An 18,103-nucleotide genomic window follows, 5' to 3' on the forward strand; every position below is an offset into this window, starting at 1 on the left:
TATAAAAAAATGGAATTTCATCAACTTCTCTTTATTCTGTTGAGTTCTGCTGGCATAAAGACACGTGAATCCCATGAGCCTGCTGAAATTACCACGTTTGTCCTTTTCTTGGGTAATGGGGTTGATGAACAAATCATTTTGCTTCCAGAAAGCAGGAGAACTGCTTGGGGGAATTGGTGCATAGCAATATACAATGTACTGCAACATCTTTTTAGCTGGGAAGAATATTTGCCCATTTCTAAAGGGACTCAAATCAGTTATTAGCCTACATTCCTCATGAGGTCTTTAATCATACTATACCAGGACTATATAGCAGAAATTTTAAGGAGTTTGCTTTTGAATGGATAGTCTTAAATGCTGGATTGAGTGAGAATTAGACTTAAGATATGGGTTGTTCCAGATTTTTACTCAAATAGAATTCCTGGCATCTGCTTCTTTGGCGTACATTGGGCTTCTGTTGTTGGAAATGAAAAGCAAATCAGAAGATGTCAAATGGAAGTCCAATTTTTGAATATACCAGATCTTTATAGTTCTGTTGTAGCAACCTGAGAGTCAGAAGAAATTATAAGTTAAAGATGAGGAAATGTAATTATATCTTTGTGGGCTTGTGAGCCTGTTAAGTTAGTGAAATTTTGCTTTTCTAAAGTGAGCCTTCCTACGAGGCAGGCTTTTAGTATTTCTCACTCTAGCAAATTGCATCAGAACACTGTTCTTGTGAAAAATTATATCTCTGCTTTTCTTCTCCTTTTTAAAGGAAAGAGTTTTTCTTCAATTGGTTAGCAGACACCAGAGTCCCTTTTCATGATGTTTTTAAAATTTTAAATGATATATTTTTATCATAAGGTTATAAATGGTAGAAAGGCATTTAAATTGAGTGATTTACTGACAATATACTAATAAATGTTGATATCAAAAAATGTAAAATAATGCGGAGGCTTTCTTTAGAGCATACAAATGTAAAAGGGTGGTATGCCACATAGCATGTGCTAATTATAGTGATCATTCCAACTAGACACCCACAGAGTCACAAACACTGGTTCTCAACAGGAAAGCACAGAATTTGACTCTATTGCTCCCAAATATGAACCACTGCAGTGATGTAGGGGTGGGGCACTGGGAGGTTTCTCTGAGGAGCATGCACAGTCATAAAGAAACCTAACAAGAGCTATTAACTTTCAAAATGGCATTAAAAATGCCATATAACTCAACCTTGTTTTGTACTGTTAGCACTCAAAGAATACCTTAAAACAATTTGTCTGGGTAAATAAAAAAGAAAGGAAAGATCTAAAGAAAAAGGAAAAGAAGTGAGTACAAAGGTTTTTGAATGAGATTTGAAAAATGAATGAAAACGCTGGTAGAAGAAACATGTGTCCATAGTAAAGCCTTGAGTTCACTCTTTACACAGTAGCACAGAAACGTTTTGGGTCTTGGACCCAAAAGGCTAATACATGTGACACCACCTAGAAAGGCATGATGGCGCTGTTAGTCACAATTGTGGAAATCTTAGCAGATTTCATAAGGGTAACCAAAAATTACTCTGAATATTATGTGAGAATTTTAGAAAGCTATACTGAGGAAATGAAAACAGTTGAATAGATAGAATTGAAGATTATTTTCAAAGTCATTTACAATGTCACATATGCAAACACAGAAAAGATGCAAGAAAAGAAATATTGCCTAGTAAATCAGATAATTTTAGATACATATATATTAAACCCAGATTTCTTTTAATAATTTCACAGTGGGCTCAGCTCTAGTTATCACTGTATTCATTTAAGTTTTGGAAATAGAGTTAGGCAAGCCTGGTACTGGGTCAGAATAAAAGTTGAAAATTTTCTAGTCTCCTTTTCTGGTCACATATTGTCCACTTAGGCTCTTGTTTCTGAGCACCCGAAGTCCTCATGGTGTCCAAGTCAGCCTTAGCTTTTAGGAGCTTGTGTGTCTCTCCACTGTTTTTATATTTGAGCCTGACTTATTCATTCATTTATTCATTCTTTCCATTTTTTCCCACATATAAAATGAATATATATTTCTGTATATTCTCTCTTGTCTTTCTCTGATGCTAAAATGCACCAGCCTTTTCCCCATTTTGATAGCAATTGGTCGATCTAATATGCTAATTCACCAGAAGGCCTTATTGGATGTTGATGATTGCTTTCTGTCTCCTGGGGATTTCCTGAAAGTGTGGCCTTATTCTCTAAGAATGCCAAAATGTTAATTTCTGCTTCAATAAAGGAGGTGGTAATCAAACAGTAATAACCTCAAATTACATGTGTGACAGCAATCCTACCCATGTGTGAAATAGCCTTAGGATTAGGCTAGAGAAGCTTCTTATTGGAATCTGGATCTTAAAACTTGCCCACCTTTTTTTTTTTTTTTTTTTTTTCCTGCTGGATGTAGCCGAGGTAGTTTCAAAATTTTACCTATGGTTATGGGGTATGTCAGATCCTGGGTTGTATTTGCAATAAACTCTGTGGGCATAGTTTGACCCTTGCTTTTTAGCTTACATATTTCAGAAAATCTAAATAAAGAGCTCCAAGAAAAAAATATAATGGAAAAAGCAATTATATAGGACATGAGAAACAGTGAAGCATGGTGAGTGGAGTATCAGATGTCAAGAAACCTGAGTTGTAGCTCTGATTCACTTCTGACCAATCTGATCCTTCCTTAACCTCTCTGAGGAAGTCTTCCATTGTAAAACATGATGGTCCTTGATGCTACTCTGGAGGCACCCTGAGGTTCCATGAAACAATTTTTTTTTTTTTTTTGAGACGGAGTTTCGCTCTTGTTACCCAGGCTGGAGTGCAATGGCGCGATCTCGGCTCACTGCAACCTCCGCCTCCTGGGTTCAAGCAATTCTCCTGCCTCAACCTCCTGAGTAGCTGGGATTACAGGCATGCGCCACCATGCCCAGCTAACTTTTTGTATTTTTAGTAGAGACGGGGTTTCACCATGTTGACCAGGATGGTCTCGATCTCTTGACCTCGTGATCCACCTGCCTCGGCCTCCCAAAGTGCTGGGATTACAGGCCATGAAACAATTTTTAAAATGGGTGGGTCAGGCTGGGTGCGGTGGCTCACACCTGTAATCCCAGCACTTTGGGAGGCCGAGGCGGGCAGATCACTGAGGTCAGAGACCAGCCTGGCCAAAATATAGTGAAACCCTGTCTCTACTAAAAATGCAAAAATTAGCTGGCATAGTGGTGCATGCCTGTAGTCCCAGCTACTTGTGAAACTGAGGCAGGGGAATTGCTTAAATCTGGGAGGCAGAGGTTACAGTGAACCGAGATTGAGCCACTGCACTCCAGACTGGGTGATAGAGGGATACTCCATATTGCAACAACAATTAAAAAAAAAAAGAGTGGGTTAGGTGACTTCTTACCTTTTTTTCCCCTAGCTTCTCCAAGCCTATTGAGTATACCTTCCTATTAGAATTTAAAACTGAGATTCAGCAGGGAAACTTACTTTTATCAATGAGAGATAGTTTTGGATCATTTTAACCCTTGTTCCTTGACATATCTCTTATAAGGAATCCTATGACTTGAGCTCCTGTCAGAAGTTCTGGAATTTAAAATGCTCCAAGTTATTTAACCAATAGTTAGTATTTTATCTTTCTGAAGAGCAAACTCCTTTTCCTCCTGGATGTACATAAAGAGGGGAGGTTGACATTCCTGTTTGCCTGAGGAATGACTGTTTTGTGGAGAGTGGGATGGGGATTTCAGGAGTTCAGGCCCTTCTTGGCTGAAAGCCTTGTCTCATGCCTCTCCAAGACAGTCCTGGGAGGCTAAGTGGGCATTATAAACCCCATTTCCTTGGGGTTTCTTTATTTGGCTGCAGCTTCTGATACCTTGGGTCTGTCATCATCTCAAACTGTCTTACCTTTTTACTTCCTCTATTTCCTGTCCAATGTTAGCATCTCCCAGCTCTTTTAAAAAAATCTTTTTTTTTTTTGAGATGGAGTTTTGCTCTAGTTGCTCAGACTGGAGTGCAATGGCATGATTTCAGCTCACTGCAACCTCCGCCTCCCGGGTTCAAGTGATTCTCCTGCCTCAGCCTCTTGAGTAGCTGGGATTACAGGCATGCTCCACCACGCCTGGCTAATTTTGTGTTTTTAGTAGAGATGGGGTTTCATCATGTTAGCCAGGCTGGTTTCAAAACCCTGACCTCGGCCTCCCACCTCGGCCTCCCAAAGTGCTGGGATTACAGGCATGAGCCACCACACCAGCCAGCATCTCTCAGCTCTTAAAATCCCCTCTTATTCCTTGTGATTTGTCCAGAGAACAATTTGTGGCAGTGCCCTAGCTACTTCCTCTAAGACAAACTGTTTCCCCCTGCACTTCACAGCTCTTTTTAGTCTGTGGTTCTTCCAAATAACATCTCTGTTAAGGACACTGCTGTGAGTCCTCTAGATTAGCTTAAGGGAAGCAAATCTGCATGAATACTCACTATCATCATTGTAACTGCCCTCTCAGCATCTTTCTACTTTTCTCCAAGGTAGAGAAATGGTCTGTTGATTTTTGCTTTAGCTCAGGGTGTATTCTTAGGCACCCAAAGGATTCCAGGATGCTACGATTCTCATTTTGTGGGGGATAATTCAAGAATCCAGGGAGCTTGGCAAAACCCTCCTGTTTATATTTACTTCCTTGGGTATGGCAGCACATAACGAATCAAGACTCAGAAACAGCTCTGGGCTTCTCATAGTTCCCTGAGGTAATTATGCAAAGTAAACTCTAATAAAGATCATGGGTTATACACATAAGAGAGGCTTAAATCCATGCTTCATTTAAGCTCATTGTGATGAGCGGGATATTTGGTAGCTTGTTGCCTTTTCTCTGTGGGCTAACAGATTAGCATTTACTTTAGGGTAGCATAATTTGTTCTTCAAGGGAAGACAGTTAAATGCTAAAGAAAATCACTTTCTGAGGGATGACAAGTGAGTTGAACTTTGGATCTTTGTGTGTGTGTGTGTGTGTGTGTAGTTTTCATTGTGTAATTCTTCAAAGCTGAGAATTGGGAAGGCTTCTTATTAGGGACACATCGGTAGAAGGGGATGATGATGCCTATAGATAAATGTCTCCTCTATCTGTGATGTATGGCTAAACCTTTTCTTAGGCCATCAGACCATGTCCCAATTTTTTTTGAAAAGGAGTCTTATTCAAAATCATAGTGCTGATGAAAAGATTAGGAAATAATATAATTTGATGTAATTTTGCTGGCTTGGTGGGCAGATGAACTACATTGTTAAAGAACTTAATTCTTGTTCTTGAGGGTCCCTTGATGTCAGGCACTGTCTTTATTTCTGCTCATTTTCAGACCTTAATGTCTTCAAGGTACAGGCTCTGTGTTAATCCTGAGGAATGCGGGAATTGAGTTTCAGAAGCCTTATCTGCACCAGCAGGTGGAGTCTGGGATCCTGCCACAAGTACGTGGGGGTGAGGGAAGGACTCAACTTCTGACATGCTGCAAAGCATTTCTGAGCTATGATATCTGATTGGCACCCTACCTCCTAATCTTTCCCAGGTGGCAGGCAGTGTCTGGATCTGGGTTACTTTATTCTAATATTTCAGAGGCATACTATGATTCAGAACTCATTATCATTTCTAATAGCCAGACTTAAGTTTTAAAAAATAGTAATATTGATGACGGCTCAGTTTGATTTAGCATGCACACTTAGCACCATGTGGAGTGTACTTTTCAAACATTTTTTGTGGATTATCTCATTTTATTCTCACAGTTGTAATAAAGTATTTTTATTATTCTCATTTTGCAGTTCAGAAAATGGAAGCTTTGAAAGGTTAGGTAACTTGCCTGAGTTTACACAGTCTGTAAGTTGCAGAGTCAGAATTTGAAGCTGTACTCTCTGGCTCTAAAACATGCATTTCAACCAAACCTCTAGTTGTGTGTTATGTTATAGTTTTCCTTTATAAGGACCCAGGTGAGAAACTCTTAAAACCAATTTTAATTGCTGGTGTGTATCTCAGGGTCTTGATTAAAGCAATACTTGCTGCTGCTACCCCTCTCGCCAGCTTCACACAGGAGAAGTTTACGTTTCACTCACATAATCATTCAATGCTAGTGTTTCCAGCTGGTGGGCTGTCTTCTCATGACGATTGAGGGATTTAGGCTTCCTTCAGTGCATGGCTTTGCCTTCCCTCTGCATAGTCCTCTGCATTCAGCTGCAGGAGAGGATAGAGTAGGCGCACTTGCTTCTTAAGCAGCTTGGCTCAAAGTGACATGCATTACTCTGTTTGGCAGAAACCATTCAGATGACACCACTTAAGGCAGGGTGACTAAGGAATGGGATCCTTGGCTTGCCATCTGCTCTTGGCAACAGCTACATACTATAAATGAGGGAAACCACATCTTTGATGGACAACCAGCCATCTCTGCCATGTTTAGTAACATAGATGTCCTTTTATAAAAAGGTTGCATATAAGTAAATAGTAAAGAAAAGGGCCTGGGGATGCCTTAGGAGCTGCAAGCCTGAAACCAGTATGCCTGTATGAAATCCTAGAAAGCTTTGTGTCTCTTGGGCCAAAGTCTCTGGATGCATTTGTACAGTTTGTGAGACTGGGCTTCTATCTTGAAATGTGATTAAGTTTAGCCTTTCAGTCTGGGTTCTGCCAGACAATCTGCTTGTCACTGGATGCCCCATACCTAGGATGCCAGACTATAGTCTCTGCCCTTACATCTGCTGGCTAGGATCCTCCTCCCAAGCTGGTGGAGTACCCGGAACCATAACACTGACACAGCACCTGACTTTGAGCATGATCAGTGCTTGGAGACTCGATGCTAGAAATCTCTATTGATTTCTGAGATCAAGTTTCCATTGGTAGCCCCTAATTTACAGTGAGTTTTTATTTGTGAGTATACCAAATTGGTTTATTAGCTGGTGGCTTTGACCCAAAACAGTGAGAATAATCTGCTTCATATCTTCAGCTGACTAGCAGGTTGCTGCCTGCATCTGGTTTGGCAGATGGTCGCCAGTGAGGTACAGCTTCATTGCCTATATTCCTCTTCCTCTTTCCTGGCTATTCTGAATTTAGCCTCAGCCTTACTGAGTGCTCAGTCCCAAATAGAGAATTTATATAAGCCTGACTGTCATTTCATACTTCATGTACTCCTTTCCTCCATTGTTAATACTTTGTCATATTCTTGATACCCCCAACTGATCACGACCCTGCAACCTAACTAACTCTAGAGCTGGCTGTGCTTTGTGGATGTCCATATTCACCAGCTTTTGCTTCCCATATTCCACAAATCCAGGCAGACACTCCTAGATCAGAGGAGGAACACACATTGTAAATCAGATCATTCAGCACAGGAAAGTGGCCCAGACTCATCTGAGAAATGTGCCTTAAGTTTCTCCTTCTGGTAGCAATTCAGTATTCTCAGCATGACGATCTCAGAAAGTAGATGAATCAAGTTCACTTAACCTTTTTGCAAACCTAAGATCCCCAGTCACATGGTATTAAGAATCAATTATGGCTGGACACATGATTTATATTTCCCCATCTTGCAAAAAAGAAGGCAAAAATGAATAAGAGAACCTAAATGATCTTAAACAATTTTTTAAAGGCAGAATGTTTGAGCCAACAAACAAGAATTCTTGCTTTAATTACAGAGTATAAAGGAAATGTTCACTAAAGAGGGTTTCCTTTTTCGATTTCTATCCTGCAGTGCAGGGCACTACTTGGCAGTTATTCATGCCTCTGGGTACGGGACAAGTACATAGAGGCTCCTCCTTTGTTCTGCTTGTACCTCATTTTTTTTTTTTGCTGTTTTTTCCTTTTCTCACACAGAGTGGTACCACAAAAGCAAATGTTTATTGCTCAGAGAGGCAGGGTTTTGTTCTAGGGTTCAATGCACTACACACTTGTGTGGGCACCAAACACATTTTTTTCAGCATCTAGACTTGGGTTGATTCAATAATTAATGATAACAGTAACAACACTTATATACTAGCATTGGGTCACATGACCTCTTCAGGCTCTTGTAGAAGACTTCCATAGAAAAAAAAGAACCCTGCATGGCTGAGAAATTTATTTTCATTGAGTTCCACTTATCAACTGTGGCTGCTTTGCCAAACATACTGAATGTTGCCTTTTGGTGCCTTATTTGGCACATGGAGCATTATTTAATGTTTAGAATTTGCATGATTTTAGTAGGAATCATGATTTTCATTTCATCGTGGAGTTCACCATTCCACTGAGCTGGTTCAAACTTTTTCAGGGCCTGGAAGTATTTTGTTTTGTGATCTTTCATTTAAGGGGTTTGACTAAAGTGGATGTTTCATTGAACACTATGCTGTATAAGCTCTTGAGATGTTAAAGGGGGTAGAAATAATGAAATAATACTTATTGGACAGCTACTTCCTGCCAGGCACTTTACTTTTATCTTGTTTCAATTAATACTCATGGCCACATTTTGAGAAAGGGAGTAGCTTCCATTATACAAATGAACGAATATTGTGTAAATCGCCCCTGTATACTTAACAGAACAGTATTTAGAAGACAGTCTCTGAATCCCATTTCTGGAATTTTCCTCCCTTCAGCCTCTTGGCTCTCAACGTTTATAGGAATTGCAAACAGTGGCATGCCTATGCTTGTTGAATGAAACCCAGCAATAAATACTAGTAAAGAAACAAAAATTTTCATTTTCAAACTAGGGCACATGACTATGTTCTTTTTCTTCTTTCCTTGAACAAAACACCCAATGACTTCAAGGGCACTTTTGTACCTATAAAAATTCTTGAGATAATCTGTTAGTCCTTGATTACTAGTTTTATGAATATATGAAATCATATTTTCTATTTTTATGTGCCCATGGTATAATAGGGATAGGTGGTAATTTTGCTATTTAATATAGGCATATTTATGCAGCACATTGGAATGCATGCTGAGTTTTGCAGTTGAAAACAACTAAGACTGACATAAATACTAGGAACATGGATATTTACCTGTTAATATACTACCAGTACTGCTATTTCTATCTTTCACAAAAAGATGTGTGTGTTTAGAATCATACAAATTCTAAATATTAAAAACCACAATTTATATATACTACATACATGCTCAGATACTTTCTGACGTATATTCTATTAATCACTTATACTTTCTAAGAAACTATGAAGGTAATAATGTGACACAGTGGAACTGCTGTCATTGTAAGGTATGAAAAGCAGCAGGAGATAAGTGGTCTTGTTATTGACTGAAGTAAAGTAGAATGACCTGCGATTCAGATTTGATTGACTCAACTACTTCATTACATATGGACAGTGTCAGAAGGCCATCATAAAACAATCATTTGCCTTAAAAACATCATTACTTTATAAGGGCACAACTCCAGCCTTATCAGAATGTCACAGCAGAAGCCCTGGCAACAGTATTTGTTGACTGGCAGGAAGCCCATCTGTAAGCCAGTGATATGGGGATCTGGCATCTGTGGAATGTGATTTTATTTCACTGAGAATAAAGAAGCTGTAGCCTTGGAAATGATGAGCACTGAATTTGTCTGCTGGGGCATTGTAACTGTTGTGCCTTTCCTTTCTCTTAATCGGTTTCCACCGGAACCACGAAAGGATCTGTTTCCTATAATTCTGGTGAAGAGAATTGGGGGTGCGGCTGAAAAAAGCATTTAAAATAGGAATTCTTAATCTTTTTAATACTTTAACTCCTTTACAGGTGTTGAAGTTTGTGAATGCCTTCTCAGTATGTTTTAAATGCATAAAATAAAACATGTACATTTTAAGGGAAACCAATTAAATTAAAATACAATTATAAAAATATGTAAAAAATTTGTACTGAGGAAATATAAGTGCTCCTTGATTAATGAAACATTGATGAATGTAAAACTGATTGAAACATTTAAGACTGACAAGAACAGTAAGTAATATGGAAATATAAGTGATTTGTATTAGTGACAAACTCACAGGTAATGGTGATACTACTGTGGGTTGTTACCTAAGTTCATAATTAAGAAGTCTAAGTTGCACTTAGAGAAAGGTTAGGGAAAATGGAATTTTTTTCCAGACACGTGTACAAACCCTTGGTTTCTATTCACAGATTCTTTGGAGGTGTCTATGGACATGAGGTTAAGGAAATCTGCTTCAGAATGGGCAAAGAGGGATTTGGGTGCTTCAGAAAAATTTGAAGATAAAAGTGAAATGACCCAATATTGTGATGATACAACAACATTCATAAAATAAGAATAAATGTGTTAGTATTCTTTATAATTTTTAGATATATCTTTTAGGATCTGATATTGAATTTATAAAAAAAAACTACAGTTGAGCAATTCTGATTGTTTTACTTTCGTTTCTTTATAAGGTTGAATTCAAGAAAAAAGTAGTTTTGGTGGTTTTTATTAAATATCATATCTGACACAATTCTAATTAAAAATATTCTTGCTATTTGCCTATTTATATATTCATTTATCTGCATACATACATAGAGAAGTATCTATAATGATGTTCACCAATAGCTGGGGATGATTAATGCTGAGTAAAGATTTGGGAGTTTATTTTTACTTTGATTTTTTGAATTAAAAAATTTTATTTTTTTAACTTTTATTTTAGACTTAGGGGTACATGTGAAGGTTTGTTACACAGGTAAAGTTGTGCCATAGGGTTTGTTGTACATATAATTTCATCAACCAGGTATTAAGCCCAGCACCCAATAGTTATCTTTTCTTCTCTTCTACCTCCTCCCAACCTCCCCACTCAAATATACCACAGTGTCTATTATTTCCTTCATTGTGTTAATCAGTTTTTATTATTTAGCTCCAACTTATAAGTGAAAGCATGTGGTATTTGGTTTTCCATTCCTGTTAGTTTGCTCAGGATAATAGCCTCCAGCTCCATCCATGTTCTGGCAAAAGACATGCTCTTGTTCCTTTTTATGGCTGCATAGTATTCCATGGTGTATATGTACCACATTTTCTTTATCCAATCTGTTGTAGACAGGCATTTAGGTCAATTCCATGTCTTTGCTATTGTGAAAAGTGCTGCAATGAATATTTGCATGCATGTTTCTTTAGGTAGAATTATTTATATTCCTCTCAGTATGTACACATTCCTTTCTACCCACAATTTCACCAGCATCTGTTATTTTTTAACTTTTTAGTAATAACCATTCTGACTGGTGTGAGGTGGCATCTCATTGTAGTTTTGATTGATGTGGAGTTTTGTTTCATATGCTTGTTGGTTGCATTTATGTTTTCTATTCAGAAGTGTCCATTCATGTCCTTTGCCCACTTTTTAATGGCATTTTTCACTTTTCTCTTGTAAATTCGTAATGATTTTTCCTATGCATGAGCATGGGATGTGTTTTTTTCATTTTTTGTGTGTCTTCTCTTTCTCCTTTGAACACTGTTGTTTAATTCTGATTGTAGAGATCTTTCTCCTCCCTGTTTGTTGCATTCTGAGGTATTTTACTCTTTTCATGGCAATTGTGAATGGGATTGCCTTCCTGATTTGGTTCTTGGTTTGGCTGTTTTTGGTGTATAGAATGCTAGTGATTTTTGTACACTGATTTTGATCCTGCAACATTCCTGAAGTAGTTTATCAGCTGGAGGAGCTTTTGCATCAAGTCTATGGGATTTTCTAGATATATAATTATGTCATCTGCAAACAGGTGGTTTGACGTCCTCTTTTCCTATTTGGATGCCATTTATTTCTTTCTTTTGCCTGATTGCTTCGGCTAGGACTTCCAATACTATGTTGAATAGGAGTGGTGACAGAGGGCATTCTTGTCTTGTACCCATTTTCAAGGGAAATGCTTCTAGCTTTTGCCCATTCAGTATGATGTTGGCTATGGGTTTGTGATAGATGGCTCTTATTATTTTGAGGCATATTTTTTCAATATCTTTTTTAATTATAGTTTTTAGTATGAAGGGATATTGAATTTTATTGAAAGCCTTTTCTATGTCTTTTCTTTATAATCATGTGGTTTTCGTCTTCAGTTCTCTTTATATGATGAATTGCATTTATTGATTTGTGTATGTTGAACCAATCTTGCATCCCAGGGATGAGGCCTACTTGACTATTGTAGATTAGCTTTTTGATGTGCTGCTGGATTCAGTGTGTGAGTATTATGTTGAGGATTTTTACATCAATGTTCAGCAAGGATGTTGGCCTGAAGCTTTCTTTTTTGTTGTTGTATGTCTGCCAAGTTTTGGTATCAGGATGATGCTGGCCTCACCACATGAATTAGGGAGGAGCCCTTCCTTCTCAATTTTTTGGAGTGGTTTTTGTAGTAATGGTATCCATTCTTCTTTGAACATCTGGTAGAATTTGACTGAATCCATCAGGTCCTGAGGCATTTTTTGGTTGGTAGGCTATTTACTACTGATTCAGTTTCAGAGCTCATTATTGGTCTGTTCATTGAATCAGTTTCTTTCTGATTCAGGCTTCGGAGGGTGTATGTGTCCAGGAATTTGTTCATCTCTTCTAAGTTTTCTAGTTTGTGTGCATAGAGGTGTTCATAGTAGATTTTGATGGTTATTTTTATTTGTGTAGGGTCAGTAGTAACATTCTCTTCTCATTTATTATTGTGTTTATTTGGATATTCTCTCTTTTCCTCCTTATTAATATAGCTAGTTACCTATTTTATTAATTTTTTAAAAAAACCAACTCCTGGATTTATTGATTTTTTGAATTTTTTTTGGTGTCTCAGTTTCCTTCAGTTCACTTCTGATTTGGATTATTTCTCATCTTCTGCCAGCTTTTGGGTTGACTTATTTCTTGCTGCTTTAATTCTTTCAATTGTGATGTTAAGTTGTTAATTTGAGATCTTTCTAACTTTATGATGTAGGCATATAGTGCTAAGAATTTCCCTGTTAACGTTGTCTTAGCTGTGTCCCAGAGATTCTGATATGTTTTATCTTTGTTCTCATTAGTTAAAAAAAACTTTTGATTTCTGCCTTAATTTCATTGTTTAATCAAAAGTCATTCAAGAACATGTTTAATTTCTATATATTTGCATAGTTTTGAGCAATTTTCTTAGTCTTGACTTCTATTTTTATTATACTGTGGTCTGAGAGTGTGTTTATTATAATTTTTTTTAACATTTGTTGAGGATAGTTTTATGTCCAATTATGTGGTCAATTTTAGAGTATGTGCCATGTGGCGATGATAAGAATGTATAGTCTGTTGTTCTGGGGTGGAGTGTTCTGTAAAGGCCTATCAGGTCTATTTGGTTCAATGTTGAGTTTAGGTCCTGAATAACTTCGTTAATTTTCTTCCTTGATGATGTGTCTAATACTGTCAGTGGAGTGTTGAAGTCTTCTATTATTATTGTGTGGGAGTCTATGTCTCTTTGTAGGTCTCTATGAACTTACTTTGTGAATCTGGGTGTTTCTCTGTTGGGTGCATCTATATTTAGGATAGTTAGGTCTTATTGAATTGAATCCTTTACTATTGTGTAATGCCCTTCTTAGCCTTTTCTTCATTTTTGATTTTTGTTGGCTTGAAATCTATTTTGTCTGAAATTAGTATTGCAACCCCTGCCTTTTTCTGTTTTCCATTTACTTGGTAGATTTTCCTCCATCCCTTTATTTTGAACCTATGAGTGTCATTACATATGAGATGGGTCTCTTGAAGAAAGCATAGCATTGGATCCTGCTTTTTTATCAAGGTTTCCACTTTGTACCTTTTAAGTGGGGCATTTAGTCCATTTACATTCGAGGTTAGTATTGATATGTGTGGATTAGATCCTGTTGTTGTGTTGTCAGCTGGCTATTATGTTAACTTACTTATGTGGTTGCTTTACAGTGTGACACTGCTCTGTGTGTTTAAGTGTATTTTTGTATTAACTGTAGTAGTTTTTTTTTTCTTTCTATATTTAGTGCTCCTTTCAAGATCTCTTTTAAGGCAGGTCTAGTGGTAATAAATTTGCTCAACATTTGCTTATCTGAAAAGGATCTTATATTTCTTTCACTTAGGAAGCTTAGTTTGGCTCAATATGAAATTCTTAGTTGAAGATTTTTTTCCTTAAGAATGTTGACTATAGACCCCCGATATATTCTGGCTTGCACAGTTTCAGCTGAGAAGTTTGCTTTTCGCCTGATGGTGTTCCCTTTGCTGATGACTTTCCTTTCTCTAGCTGCCTTTAACATTCTTTCTTTTATTTTGATCTTGGAAAAGCTGATGATTATGTGTATTGGGGATGATCTTCTTGTGTAGAACCTTGAAGGCGTTCTCTGTATATCTTGAATTTGACTGTTGGCCTCTCTAACAAGGTTGGGGATGTTTTCATGGACAATATCCTAAAATATGTATTCCAAGTTGTTTGCTTTCTGCTCCTCTTTTACAGAGACACCAGTGATTTGTAGATTTGATCTCTTTACATAACCCCCTACTTTTCAGTTCTGTTCATTGCTTTTAATTCTTTTATCTTTATTTTCATCTGACTATCTTATTTCAGAAAACCATTCTTCAAATTCTGAGATTCTTTCCTTAGCTTAGTTTATTTGGTTGTTAATACTTGTGATTTCATTGTGAAATTTTTGTATTAGGTTATTTAGTTCTTCTTTTTTTTTTGAGATGGAATTTCACTCTTGCCACTCAGGCTGGAGTGCAATGGCATAATCTTGGCTCACTGCAACCTCTGCCTCCTGGGTTCAAGCCATTCTCCTGTCTCAGTCTCCCAAGTAGCTGGGATTATAGGCACCCTCCACCATGCCTGGCTAATTTTTGTATTTTTAGGATCCATGGGCTTTCACCATGTTGGCCAGGCTGGTCTGGAACTCCTGATCTCAGATGATCCGCCCACCTTAGCCTCCCACAGTGCTGGAATTACAGGTGCGAGCCACCGTGCCTGACCTGTGTTATTTAGTTCTGTCAGAACTGTTAGGTTCTTTTCTATTCTGGCTCTTTTATCCTTCAGTTCCTATTTTACCTTATTGTGATTCTTAATTTCTTTGCATTGGGTTTTGCTGTCCTCCAAATCTCATTGTCTTTGTTCCTGTTCATATTCTGAATTTTACTTCTGTCATTCTAGCCAGTTCAGCCTTAATACTATTAAGAAGTCTTGTTGGAGAATGGGTGTAGTTGTTTGGAGGACACGCAGCACTCTGGCCATTTGAGTTACCAGAGTTCTTGCATTGGTTCTTTCTCAACTCTGGGTGTGGCTGTTCCTTTAAGTTTAGTATAAATTGATTACCAGCCAATAGGCTTCTTTTCTGGATGTTTTCACCAGGTGGAGACTTTGTACAGGGTTTTTATTTGAAGCTGACTTTTGGTCTCTGGTTTCAGAGGTGGGTGTGTTAGTGAGGAATTTTTGGCATTAAAGCTTTGGAGTATGATCCAGCAGGTAGTACTTAGGCTTATTGGTCAGTTGGTGGACTCTTGCTTGGTTGTGCAGCTCCCTTATGTTTCCTCACAGTTGCAGCTTTGTTCCTTCTCAATGCTCTGAAACTGTGGTTTCCTCTCTCCTTTGAGTGCTGGCTATACATTATGACTTGGCAATCCTGGACTGTCTCCTGCAGCTCTGGGGTGATCTCAGTGTTTATGTTCTTTCCTGAATGTGGAGGCAGCAGAGGAAGGGATTTTAGTAGTGGTTATGGCTGTGGGTCCTTTACTTGTCTCCTAGGGGCTCCACCCCAGAGAGATGTAGGTAAGCAACTGCTCAGTTCTATCAGCTCAGGATGGAGGGTCTGTGCTGTGGGTCTAAGCCTGGGCTTTCCTGTCTGGTGAGGAGCACTGGCGGGTATGTGGGACCCGTGGGAGTTGGACTGGCCTCCTCTCTTTGGGTTGACTGCAGCTTGTTGGGGGTATGAATAAGGCGTGTAGGGTCTTTGCTTCATTGTTAGCCAAGGGTGGCAAGGGCAGTTCCAGTGCAGAGGCAGTGGCAGAAGGCTTTCAGTTGCCCTTAGAGGCTCTGTCCAGGGAGTTGCTGAGTTGCTACTGGCTCAATAGCTCTGTGGGGTTGGCTGGAGGCTCAGGTCTGGACGACTTGCCTGATGAGGAGATATGGGAATGGGTATGCATGTAATAGTCTGACCTTTTTTTTCCCCTGTATGGTTGCTGCTTGTTTCTAGGCCAAAGGCACTTGTACGAGGTGGATGAAGACCCTGGTTGGGAGGTCCCACCAAGTGAGGAGGAACAGAATTGGAGACCCACTTAAAAAATCAATCTTGCCACATTTTGGTGAGTAGTGTGCTGTGCTGGAGTCCACTTTAGCCCCCAGTTGCCTCAGACACTCTGAAGCTGGAAGTCTGGAATGGCTAAGTTGCCCAATCAGCAAAGATGGTGGCCTGCCCCTCCCTCTTGGAGCACTGTCCAGATTTGAATCTGTTTTGGGTAGGGGTGGCTGGAGGCCTGGTTGGGAAGTCCTGCCCAGTGAGAAGGAACAAGACTGAACACCGCTTAAAGCAGGAGTCTGACCATGTTTTGACAGAGCAGCTGTGTTGTGCTGGGGGATCCCTTCTGCCCTCTGGTCAGCTGGGATTCTCCAAAGCCTGAAGGCTGGAACGGCTAAGGCTCCCAAAGAGCAAAAATGGTGGCTCACCCGCTTCCTTCAGAAGCTCCTTCTTAGATAGGTGCAGTGCTGCTGGTGGCGGCTGGCTAGAATTCCAAGCCAGTGGGTCTTATCTTGTGAGGTGCCGTGGAAGTGGGGCCTGTAGCTGTCACTGCTCAGCTCTCTGCATTCAGCCTCTTCACTAGGGGTGTGTACAGGGGTCTAACCTTCTGCTTTGTTGAAGTTGCAACTACTTTTGCCAGAAAACCAGAGTATCTAAGCCTCCAGGATCTCCATGCATGCCTGAGTGGCTGCTCTGCAGAGACTCCCCATAGCTGTCTGTCAACTGAATACTGAAGGCCCTGGTGGAGTGGGTTCACAAGGAGATCTCCTGACCCAAGGGAAGCAAAGATCCATGGGAGAAGCTTGGTTTCTGGGGGTCATACATTCACTTACTGCTTCCCTGGGCAGACGAGGTTCCCCTGGCTCTGTGTTGCTCCTGATGGGCTGTTGTCCTGTCTTGCTTTTCTTTGTTTTTTGTGGGTCAAGTAGTTTCCTTGATTAGTCCCAATGTGAGTACCTGGATGTTTCCATTGAAGATGTTGTATTTAATTTCCCCTTTCATTCTCTTCATGAGAGCCACACACTCTAGGTGCTTCTATTCAGCCATCTTGGCCACTCCCCCACTATTTTTATTTTCTAGAGTGGGTGAATTGAGTCTGTTATTTGAACATTTAGTATTGTAGGGAAGAAGGTACATGACAATAACTTTAGAATAAAATGAACATAAAAGTACATCATGTACAGAGGAGAAGCAGCAACAGAAGGAGAGATTTTAGAGTTACAAGTGAAGAAAGAACTCAGGGCAGAATAAATGCTAAGACGGGGCAGAGCACTGTTTTCAAGAAACGGGTGCTAAAGGAGATGAGATCTAAGGCAACTTTGCCCTTAGACTTAGAAAACAGAAACCTCTGCCCTGGACCGTGGGCTTGAGGGTCTTTTTTTAGCTCTGCTCATGCTACACTCTTCTGAGGGGGCCAGGAGTTCATTGGGTCAGGATGTGCTGCTGAGCTTGTGCATATGACTGACTACTAGGTCATGCTCCACTTACCCAGCACCGAAAGGCTCAGAGCTGAGCCCAGGGCTCACATGCAACTCTTCTCCAGGATTGTCCTCATAAGGTGAGCCCTTCATTGCTGGTGTATGTCTATGTTTAAGCCTGAGGAGTGGCCAGGGGATTTTGTTTTGGAGGTGTGTGGATGAACATGCAGGCTGGATGTCCAGAAGTAGAAGCACAAGGCCTCTTGAAGTTGAAGATGGAGCTGGGAGTGAAGGAGCAAATTGGGCCAGTCTAAGGGCTAGGACTGGGTGCCTAGAGGCTGTGGGGCTGCTCTCCTGCTGCCACTGGATTCCAATATAAAACTTGGAAGAATCTCAGTTTTCTAAATTTCAACCCGACCTGTTGAATTGTCAAGGTAGGAGGATGAAATATTTTATTTTGAAAACGATATCAATCACTTTTAAATATTTTAAATATAAACTTGAGTCTCCATTTCTACTTTTTTTTCCCTGGGCCCCACAAATGTGGGCCATATCTATGCAAAGTGTGGAAGACAAAAATGTTCTAAAGGGAGATGTAAAGAATTC

Source organism: Aotus nancymaae, unplaced genomic scaffold, assembly GCF_030222135.1.
Source record: "Aotus nancymaae isolate 86718 unplaced genomic scaffold, 86718_ANA_hifiasm-v0.15.2.pri h1tg000088l, whole genome shotgun sequence".
In the NCBI taxonomy this organism is placed as follows: domain Eukaryota; kingdom Metazoa; phylum Chordata; class Mammalia; order Primates; family Aotidae; genus Aotus; species Aotus nancymaae.